Below are 12,185 nucleotides of genomic sequence, written 5' to 3' on the forward strand. Positions count from 1 at the left end.
TCAGTTCCTCAAATATAAGTCTAATATGTTTTCTTAAAACATTGCAGTTTCATTTATGATTACAAAAAGTTCTTTTTAAATGTATCCTCTTTAAGAGCAGACACCTTTTCAGTTCCACAAATATAAGTCAAGTATGTGTTCCTAAAATGTTTGAGTTTCATTTATGAGTACAAATTGTTTTTTTGTTTCCTCTTTCAGAGTAGATATTGTTTCAGTTGCACAAATATAAGGCTAGTATGTGTTATGAAAATATATGAATTTGATTTATGAGTAAAGAGAGTTGCTTCTTTTCATACTCTTAAACAATATACATAGGTTCAGTATCAGAAACATGAGTTTAGTGTATGTTCCTTAAACATTTGAGTTTTTTATGAATACAAAGAATTTCTTTTATGCATCCTCTTTAAGAGTAGACACAGTTTTAGTTCCACAAATGCAAGGCAAAAATGTGTTCCTAAAACTTTTGAGTTTCATTTATGCATACAAAGAGTTTCTTTTATGCGTCTACTCTAAGAATAGACACGGTTTCAGTTCTACAAATATAAGTCAAATATGTTTTCCTAAAACGTTGCAGTTTTGTTTATGAGTACAAAGAATTTCTTTTATGTATAATCTTTAAGAGTAGACATGGTTTCAGTTCCACAAATATAAGTTGAATTTCTTTTGTTAAAACTTTTGAGTTTGATTTATGACTACAAAGAGTTTCTTTTGTGCATCTCCTTTAAGAGCAGACAGTTTCAATTCCACAAATATAAGTCAAGTATGTGTCCCTAAAACATTTGAATTTCTTTTATGAGAACAGAGTTTCTCTTGTGCATCCTCTTTAAGAGTAGATATGGTTTCAGTTCCAAAAATATGTCGAATTTCTTTTGTTAAAACTTTTGAGTTTGATTTGTGCATACAAAGAGTTTCTTTTGTGCATCTCTTTAAGAGTAGACATGGTTTCAGTTCCACAAATAGAAGCTGAGTATGTATTTCTAAAATGTTTGCATTTCTCTTATGCATACAAAGAGGTTTTTTTGTGCATGTGCTTTAAGAGTAGAAGTGCTTTCAGTTCCACAGATACAAGTCGAGTACATGTTCCTAAAAGGTTTGACTTTTGTTTATGAATACAAAGAGTTTCTTTTTTGCATCCTTTTTAAAAGTAGTCATGGTTTCAGTTCCACAGATATCAGAAATATATTTTCTTTAAAGGTTTGAGTTTGATTTATGATTACAAAGAATTTCTTTTGTGCGTCCTCTTCAAGGGTACAAGTGGTTTCAGTTGCAAAATATAAGGGTGGTATGGTTTTTTTAAAATGTTTAATTTTATTTATGAGTACAAAGAGTTTATTCTTTGCATCTTATTTAAGAGTAGATGTGCTTTCAGATCCACAAATATACATCAAATATATGTTGCTAAAGTGTTTGAGTTTGATTTATGGGTTCAAAGATTTTTTTTGTACATCCTCTTTAAGAGTAGACATGGTGTCAGTTTCCCACACATCCGTAGAATGTTTCCCTTAAACTTTTGAGTTTGAATTATGAGTACAAAGAGTTTCTTTTGTGCATCCTCTTCAAGAGTAGATATGGTTTCAGTTCCACAAATATAAGGCTGGTGTGTGTTCCTAAAAAGTTTGAGTTTGATTTATGAGTACAAGGAGTTTCTTCTTTGCATCCTCTTTAAGAGTAGACATGGTTTCAGTTCTGCATATATGAGGCGAGAATGTATTCCTAAAACTTTTGAGTTTCATTTATGAGTACAAAGAGTTTCTTTTATGCATCCTCTTTAAGAGCAGACATGGTTTCAGTTGCACAAATATAAGACTAGTATGTATTCCTAAAATGTTTGAGTTTGATTTATGAGTACAACAAGTTTCTTCTTTGCATCCTCTTTAAGAGTAGCTGTGCTTTCAGTTTCACAAATATAAGTCGAGTATGTGTTCCTAAAATGTTGAGTTTAATTTATGTGTTCAAAGATTTTCTTTTCTGCAGTCTCATTCAAAGTAGACATGGTTTCAGTTCCACAAATATAAGTGGAATTTTTTTTCTTAAACGTTTGAGTTTGATTTATGAGTACAAAGAATTTCTTTTATGTATAATTTTTAAGAGTAGACATGGTTTCAGTTTCACAAATATAAGTCGAATATGTTTTCCTAAAACGTTGCAGTTTCATTTATGAGTACAAAGAGTTTGTTTTGTGTATCTTCTTTAACAGTAGACATGATTGGGGCAGCTAGGTGGCATAGTGGGGCAGCCAAGTGGTGAACTGGATAGAGCTCCAGTCTTGGAGTCAGGAGAACCTAAGTTCAAATCTGGCCTCAGACACATGACGCTTACTAGCTGTGTGACACCAGGCAAGTCACTTAACCCTGATTGGCTCAACAAAAAGAAATTTAAAAAAAAGTAGAATGGTTTCAGTTCCACAAATATATGACAAGTATGTTTTCCTGAAACATTTCAGTTTTGTTTATGAATACAAAGTGTTTCTCTTATATACCCTCTTTAAGAGTAGACTTGGTTTCAGTTCCACAAACATAAGTCAAGTATGTGTTCTTAAAATATTTGAGTTTCATTTATGAGTACAAAGAGGTTTTGTTTTTGTGCATCCTCTTTAAGAGTAGACATGGTTTCACTTCCACAAATATAAGTCAAGTATGTGATCCTAAAATGTTTGAGATTCAGTTATGAATACAAAGGGTTTCTTTTGTGCATCCTCTTTAAGAGTAGACATGGTTTCAGTTCCACAAATATAAATGTAATATAATACTAGACTTAATCAATAATGACTTAGCTTTGTGAAAGTTATCTGACTTCTCTTTACCTCAGTTTCCTCAAATTTAAAATGAAGACACTGTATTGGACACTTTCCATGGTTTCTTCCTTCTTAAAAGTCTTTCTATATCTGAACTTATTTACATCATCAGGATTTGTTTACTTCACTGCAATTATTATATGCATCCGCTTATCTTCTCTCTGAAGACCATACTTTTTCAGGCACCTTCCTTTGCAAACAGGGGACAGTACTGCAAATGGTTGTCTCCATGCCCATGAAAGGCAATAATGAAAAGTAAAGCTTTGATTTGCTCTACTACAATTAAATTATTTGGAATCAGCGCCTGGGTAATTAACTATACAAAGTTGACTTTCTGTCCTGGAAATAATTTCTGTTGTTTTTGAGGTTTTTCAAATAAAGGAAAGTGAAAGATTTATAAGGGAATGAAATTTATGCATGGACCTTTTAAATCACAAGAATTTTATTTTCTCTCCACCACAAATTTCTTGATGGTAAAATGCATGTTAATTGCATTACAAATAGAAGTAGAGAATGAGTTTTTCCCTCTCTCTGGTCAAGAGGAGGAAATTCAACTGAGATAAACCTAGAGCAGTTAACTCAGCAACTCAGGGTGTCCATTGAAAGCCAAACTACAGGGCCACGATGTAAGGCCTGAACTGTACGGAAGCAAAAGAGCTGTATCAAGGGCCTGTAATGGATCGCCGAGGAAGACACTATAGACTGAAAAGAAAGGAAAATTAACACTTTCATGCTCAATCACAATCTAATGACACACCAAGATAAGCTATTTGTGTGGACATCCTATAATACCCAGTAGCAATCTGAGTATACAGCATGTTTGCAATTCTCTAGGCAAAATCCATGGGAGTCAAAGTCCCTTCCTTATTACAAAACATTTAGAGAGTAAAAATTGAGCTCAATCTCATTTTATTTAAAACTGTTGGGGCAGCTAGGTGGTGCAGTGGAAAGAGAGTGAAAAGTGGAAAGGTCCTCCTGAGTTCAAATCCGGCCTCAGACCAAACACTTGACACTTACTAGCTGTGTGACCCTGAGCAAGTCACTTAACCCCAATTGCCTAAAAAACAACAACAACAACAACAACAACAAAACTGTTCTTGGATCACTGGAATGCATTCTCACAAATGAGACTTCAGGGGAAACTTGGTTCTCATTTAGGTAACAGACAAAAATCACAGAATTAGAGATGAGTTACACAAGGAGGAACTTCAGAAATCATTCCAGCTGAACCACAGAGTTCTTCAAACTCATAGCTTATGGTGGTGTCTTCTTAGGCTTAATTCAAAAAGCACATCTTGGATGTCTATTATGTGTAAGGCCCTCTTTAGGATTCTCCCTCATTAGACTATGAGCTCCTTAAGAGCAGAGACTGTGTTTGTTTATTTGTTTTGCCATTTTTTTGGTATCCCCAGAACTTAGTGTCTGGTACATCATAGGTGCTTAATAAGGCCTTTAAAATACATATTTTTAATATATAAAGAACAGAGAATGTCTGTTGTCTTGCTAACTAAGATCATGAAGATGAAAATTATCATATTTTCTGCATTCATTAGTTTGACTGTCTAGTAGACACAAATAAATGTAATGCAACTTAAGAATAATTTAGTGCGTAGGAGTGGCCTGAAAGGTTTAAAGAATTAAATATCATTTCTTGGCTTTAAAGGTAAGAAAAGACAACAAGAAAAATGTTGATCTTGAATTAGACCTTGATCAGAGAGGAATATTTCAATAAAAATAGGAAATGGAGGTGCATTTTAGGCAAGTACTAATGCATGAAGGAGATGGCAGCAGAGGGTCAGCAAGTACTTGAACTGAAGTGGAATACTGAATATGTGAAGGGAAAATTTTTTTTACTATATTTACTGGCTGTGGGACCTTGAGAAAATTACTTAGTATTTCTGAGCCTTTCTTTTTCTCTTTGTAAAATATAGATTAAAAATACTGACTAGAACAAGATCCTGCTTAAAGAGATGTTGAGGAAATAGAATTAGCAAGACTTCGAAAATGATTGGCTATGGTGGCTGAAGGGAGTGGGGGGAAAGAATCAAATATGATTTGATTTTCTGAAACTTAGTGACTAGAAATTTTTTCAAAAGAAATAAGGATTTTTTAGGAGAGGAAGGATTGGGATTATAGGTTTAAATCTTCGATAGTACTTAAAGGCCAATTACTCCAAACCACACATTTTACTAATGAAGAGAAGAAGGTGGAGGGAGGTTAAGTGACTTGTCTAAGGTAACACAGATAGTAAACAGCCATTGCTAGGATACGAACTGAAGCTGTCTAACTCTAAATCCAGAGATTTATCCCCTAGGTTGTGCCTAGGTTGCACAATGGAAAGAATGACGATCCTAAAGACAGTCAGGAAAATTCATCTTTGTGAGTTCAAATCTGGCCTTAGACACTTACTAGCTGTGTGACCCTGCACAAGTCACTTAACCCTGTTTCCTCAGTTTCCTCATCTGTAAAATGAGGTGGAGAAGGAAATGGTGAATCACACGGTATTTTTGCTAAGATAACACCAAATGGGGTCATGAAGAGTCACACATGACTGAAAGACTGAACAACAACAAAATTACTGCCTCCCATTTAGGAAGAAACAGAAAGAGTTCTATTTAGGAGATACTGATTTGGGGATGCTTAAGGTACTTCCAAGAGGATCTATCTCCTTGTCATCTCAGTGTCTTGTGATCTCTTTCATCAACAAGAAACCAGGTGTCTCAATTCCTTTAATCCTGTTTTTTACTCCCTCCAAACTGTATATTAACTGTGTAGAAACCAAGGTTCTAGGTCCTTGGCTTTTGACCCAGTTTACTTCTGCACCCACATGCATTGCTAAATAAATCTTTGTCTGGACATAACTACTCATCATAACAGTTACGGTGACCAATGAAGGTACTGAAGCTGTGAATCTCTACGTGATGACCAGATCTTTATTTCCTGACATAGTGCTGGTATACTGTCCAGGTTTCACAGGCATACAATAATGAAGTTAGCACAACAGCTCTGTAGATCTTCAGTCTGGTAACCAGTCTAATAACTCTTCTCTTCCACACTTTCCTTTGGAGTTTCCCAAACACCTAGCTAGTTCCGACAATGTGTGCATCAACCTCATCATCGATGTGGGCATCCCTGGAAAGTATACTGCCAAGGTAAGTGAACTTATCCATAGTATTCAAAATTTCTCCATTTGTTGTAAATGATGGTTCTGTGTACAGATGGTGTGTTGCTGGCTAGTGGAAAACCTCTGTTTTCTTGGTGTTAATTGTTGGGCCAAAATTAGCAGAAACATCAGAGAATCAATCGATTCAATACTTTGTTGCATCTCAGCCTCAGCGGCTGCATTGACTTAGAAATCATCTGCAAACAAAAACGCATGCACCAACTCTCCCTCCAAGTTTTGTCTTGGTTTGTAGCCTTTTCAAGTTAGATAATTTACCATCAGAGTGGTAGCTGACCTTGGTGCTGTTTCCAGCCTCGTTGAAGGCAACACTGCTGAAAACCTCATGTTAACATGGAAGCAAGCACATAGCACTGTTTCACTCCATTGGTGACTGGGAAAGCATGAGAGCATCATCCATTATCCATAACCCATGCAAGCATGCCATCATGGGACTGGCATACAATGCTGATGATTTCTCCAGACCAAATTTTGCCATGATCTTCTATAAGCCGTCATGACTTGGTCAGATTGATGAACATTGTGTATAGACCTCTGTTCTGCTCTTGGCATTTCTCTTAGAGTTGTTGGGCAGCAAACACCATATCAACTATTCCTTGGCCCTTTCTGAAGTCATATTGGCTCTCAGGTACATGACCATCTTCATGATGATGGATGACTCTGGCAAGAATCTTGCCAGCAATGACTGAGAGAGACTCCCTGTGATTGTTGCAACACAAACTATTTCCTTTTTCTTAATAGAGATGGACAACGGAGGCATCCTTGAACTCCTGGGGGATAACCTCCTCTTGCTATATAACCTGGAAAATTTCAGTCAGTTTTTGTATGACTTGTAAATCTTGGCTAGAATACAATCAGTACCAGACTCTTCCACATGAGAGGAGCCTAATGGCATTCAAAACCTCTTTTCAGTTGGAAGTTAAGCTAGAGAGGGATTGATTTCAACTTGAGGTATCTGGTCAATGGCTTCTGCATTGATTGATGATAGTCTGTTGAGAACACTATGGAAATGTTCAGCCCATCTGTCCAGGATCATTCCTCATCACTAATCAATGTGGCTCCATCAGAACTGAGTAGCTGAGGTGCACCACAGGTCTTTGGCCCATAAATGAGGGCATCATAACACCACTTTGGATTGTTTCTGTTAGCATAAATTTGAATTTCATCTGCCTTCTTACTGAACCAAGAATCTTGCATCTCTCTAAACTTTGCTTGCACTTTATTTTTGATGGAGTTAAACACTGCCTTCTTAGAGATGGATGAACTGTCCTGCTGGTAAACCTGTATTCTCATTTTTCATTTAGCAGTTTCTGAATTCCCCCATAATCTTCATCAAACCAATGTTGATGTTTGTGAGTGATTTGGGCCATGAGTAAGTACAGCGCTGTACACCAAATCTCTGAAAGTTGCCTACTCCTTTTCTACTCCACAGTTGTCATTTGTGAGTTGGCCCAGCTTTCCCTCCAGGTTAGCAACGAACTTTCATGCTCAGAGAAATGCTCTAATCTGTTGACACTAAGTCTTCTGGTAGTTGTCTTGCTTTGTGGTAGCTCCTTTTATCGAATATGAATGTTTAGCTTGGAGAGGATGTCTGATAGGTCCAGCATTCTGCACCACCCATTGCCTTCATCACTCTCACATCCTTTATCTTCTCCTTATAATGACAGTCTATTAAATGCTAATGTTTGCTGCAAGGGTGCATCCATGAAATTTTAGTTTAGGTAAATGGAAAACAATGTTGGTGATGAAGTCATGAGACATATAGGTCTTCACTAGTAAGTGATCATTGCTGTTGCTATTTCTGATTCCATTCCTCCCAAGGACTCCCTGCCATGTCTGATAGTCTGCCTACTCTCTCTCTGGCATTAATGGCACTCAGAATTATAAGCCTGTCCTCTTTCAGTACATTGATGATGAGGGCCTCCAGGTCTTCATAAAATCGTTCTTTGACCTCATCAGGGTTCATCATGGTGGGAGCACACAAACTGATGACAGTGGCGTGGAGCTTTCGTGCTAGTGGCAATTGCAATATCATGAACCCCTCTCTCACTTCTTTTGGGAGGCATACAAGTTTGTTGATTAGATTACTTTTGATTGCAAAACTTATGCCACCTTTACGGTACTCCCCATCACTGTGGCCACTCACGAAAAATGTGTATCCACCTCCAACTTTGGTAAGCTGGCCTTCAGTTGCCAGCCATGTTTCACTCAGCACTGTTTTTTGTTTTTTTTTTTAATGAGCTCACTGAAAACCAGTGGGTCCTGAAATTTGAAATGCTAACAGTAAATGGCCTCTTGGGAAATTTGAGGTTCTAAATATTACCATTTGAGATTGTAAATCCAAACTTGATTTGCTTGGAGTTTTGTCCTGAAAATAAATTACATGGTCTTATTTACAGTGAGATATGTTCTCCTATTAAGAATCAGTAAATCATAACACAGTAAATCATAACACAAAATACATTTGCAATTTAGCACTATGCTGAAATATGCATGGATCAAGTACACCTGAATTAAAATTCAGTCTCAGAAATTTATTAACTATGTGATCTTAAATAAGCTTTCATCTCTGTTTACCTCAGTTTCTTAATCTGTAAAGGGGATAAATAATAATACCCATGCCCCAGGGTTGTTGTGAGGATCACATGATTGTAAAGTGCATAGTGCCTGGCACATGGAAGAACTACACAAATGTTAGTAAATGTAAATACTCTATACTGGTTTTGAATGCAATCAATATAGAATGCCAAAAGTAACAAAATGAGTAATTTTCTATGTAAGATATTTTGGAAAGACATTTGACTGAAGTCACCTGACTGGCAATAATTTTTGTTTCATATTTTAAATACATGGTATTGTGTATGTGATTATTGCATTTCTAAAAAATTTTTCTTATATTGTAAAATTTAGGAAACCATTTTATCAGAAATGCTGTAAGAAAAGTAACTCCTCTTTTTATCTGGATGCTGTTAGATTACAAATTGAGTTGTTACATGAATGTGGTCAAAATGTTTGAAATCTGTTAAATACTTAATGAGGTAGGTCAATAGGACTAAACCAGCCTCTAACCTGTGGGTGACCACAGCTGAACAAAGCAGCCTAGAAACAGGAGAGTCAGAAATCAAATGGAAGTTTAATTTCAAAGTGAGGGAAGTCGCTTATAAGCAAGGAGACACATGTGCTGGGGCCTCATCCCTAGTGGGGTGACCCAAGACAGTGGGGAGCAATCTCAATACTTATATCAATAGCTACACAGTGAGCTGTAGCCCTGACAATGAGGGCTAACAGCAACAATGACACAAGTTTGATTCATAGCAGGGCTTCATGATTAGAACATGGGTATTTCTCCAGTGCTTGTCCAAGCTCAAAGAACACCTGGTGTTGATCAAAGCAATACAATAATTATGCGATTTTGCCAGATGGTGAGATCACCCAGAGAATGAGCACAAAGGACTGTTGTTATGCCAAGCTCAGGGCACAGCTTGCTTGTTGGACCTTAGCTCTGGAAAACAGGGTGCCTCCTAATATCTTGACATGTATATTTGCTTCAAAGTGGATTATACTAATAACTGTTGGGAGAAAAATAGGGCAGACCCCTTAAGTTATCCTCATCTGTGAGGTTCTTTGGGTCTTTCTACTTGGGTGAAGTCATAAGATCTTATCAGCTCTGCTGACGAGACAGGCTGTCCTATGATCAAATCCTGAAGTACTAAAGTTTGAGAAACTAGGACCTCTCCCAGCCAAAGTGGGGAAATTTACAAGTTTGCTTATTATAAAGAGTGAGTTTCATCTGAGATTATTTGACCATCACTTATGTAAAATTATGAAATTGTGCCTGTTAATAAGAGGCTGCTAGAGGGGTCAGTGGGTAGAGCACTCATTCTGGAGTCCGGAAGACCTGAATTCAAATCTGACCTCAGACACTTACTAGCTATGTGATCGTGGGCAACTTACTCAATCCTTATTTTCCTTAATCCACTGGAAAAGGAAATGGTAAACCACTCTGGCATCTTTGCCAAGAAAATACCATGGACAGTATGGTTCACAAGGTCAATGAAAAGTTGGACACAACTGAATAACAACCTCTTAATAAATAGTCTGTATTGAAGTTTACATCTTTGAGCCAACTTAGTAACACTATGTTCAAAGACGTCAATCTGATCTTAGGAGTGAATGGGTGATGCAGATTGGAGGCTTACTATAGTCAGCATTTTCTGGGGGCTTTGAGTCAATTATCACTGATTCACTGCATGTAAGAAATTCCAGAATGTGATTTTTCTTTTTTGTGTGTTTGTTTCTTTTTGCTAGGAAATTGGGGTTAAGACACTTGCCCAGGATTACACAGTTAATAAATGTCAAGTGTCTGAAGCCAGATTTGAACTCAGGTCCTCCTAACTTCAGGGCCGATGCTCTATCCACTGTGCCACCTAGCTGCCCCTGTGATTATTCTTAAATTATAAATGAAAGACAAATAAGATGTCCTTATATGTGCTCATTATTAAATAATTATTGCAACATGAGAAAAATAACAATGTATTAACCCTAAGCTATGATTAGTGAAATTTTGCTATTTGAGGTAAAATCTCATAGAACTGTAATTGACATTATTCTAAGTTTTCATTTTAGGTTTATCTGGAATGTTAATAAGCCACCATTCCAGGGAAATGCCAGGTGCTGCCCAAAGGGAGTGTAGTATGAAAATGTCTACAGGTAAATATCAGTGCCTGGGAAAAGTTGAGGGGATGATCTTGTGTAGACAAAGGTAGGATCCTCTTGACTCAGTTTCCCATTATGCTATTTCCTTTCCAAACAGGAAATTTTCCCACCTGGTTAATTCTGAGCCTGGCTTTTGATACCCTGTGAAAAAATGTGGAACTTTGCTACATATTGATTATCAGAAATGCCTGGATTCCCATGCCTGGAATTAGGCTGAGCTAAGAAAGTTTTCCCCTCTTCTGGATTATGTCAGGTCAGTCTGTGCCTTTGAGGGTACAGCCTTGATTTTGTAGTAATCACATCCCCGCTATGGCAGGTCAAAGATGAGATAACTGAGGAAACAAAGGTTTGATCTTCTGAGCATATTGATTTATTAAGCAGTGCATGACAATTGCCCAACAAACCAGGATCAGACCTCCTCAGGCTGGGGCTGGACCCCAAATACTAGGGGGAGTCAGACTTTTATACATTAAAAACAATTAATCAAATAAGGAATATAATAAATAAGTAAATAAATAAATGAATAGGAATAAATAAAAGGAAATAATACATTAGATAATTTGATTTCTAATTGAATAAAGATTAAGGACTTTCTAAGTTGGGAAGGAGAGAGCAAACAGATGCAATTCCCGGAATTCAGAAAGTGTTCCAGGTGTCTATAAACAATCAAAGGAATATGGAAACAGTATCTGATTGATCAGTATTAAGGCCAGTTTTTCAGATAAGACATATGGGTTGCTTGAGATGTACAACTTGCATCAATCTTTGGATCTAACTGCGTTTCTGGTCAGCATAACCTGAGTCTTTAGTTAAGGGTCTCTCAACAGCAGGTAGAGGTGGGCTGGTTTCCCAGCCACACAAGGCTAGTTTTAAGCAATGCAAAAAGGTTTTCTCCTAATTCCCACAACTGAATAAAGTTTTCTCACAAGACAGAATTTGGACCAGACCTATAATTAATAGAAAGGGAACTGAGCTAGCTTCAGAATTGAGTCACAAGATGGATTCAGTGTGGTTCACTCAATCCCCACAATTAACCACTTGTTATCCTAATCCCCTTAATTCCCTCAATTTCCTCACTCCCTTTCCTTTCATAGCAAATATCTATAATTAGGGCAGGAGAACAGTGGACGTTCTGTTGTTACAATAATAAATCTATTAATTAATACTAAAATATCTCTGACTTGTTATAATAGGATGCAAGTATGAAAAATCTTACCATTTTCAATCTGAATTTGTAGTCAATTCTATATCCCAAGCAGCTAAATGGGATCTTGGGCCTGCTATTTATCCACTTGCTATAGTAGTTACATATTCATGTATAATATCAGGTCCTTGACATATCTCATTCTTTCAGGGTGATATGGGAATAATATCTTCAAAAGAGGGGAATAAGACAAAGATATAAACGTTTTCCTAATTAAATGGAATAGCAAATTTTGAGACAGTAACAGGGAACTAGGACACATTGGTTTTCAAATGTTTCTAACAGGATAC

Source organism: Vombatus ursinus, unplaced genomic scaffold, assembly GCF_900497805.2.
Source record: "Vombatus ursinus unplaced genomic scaffold, bare-nosed wombat genome assembly UNPS02014792.1, whole genome shotgun sequence".
In the NCBI taxonomy this organism is placed as follows: Eukaryota; Metazoa; Chordata; class Mammalia; order Diprotodontia; family Vombatidae; genus Vombatus; species Vombatus ursinus.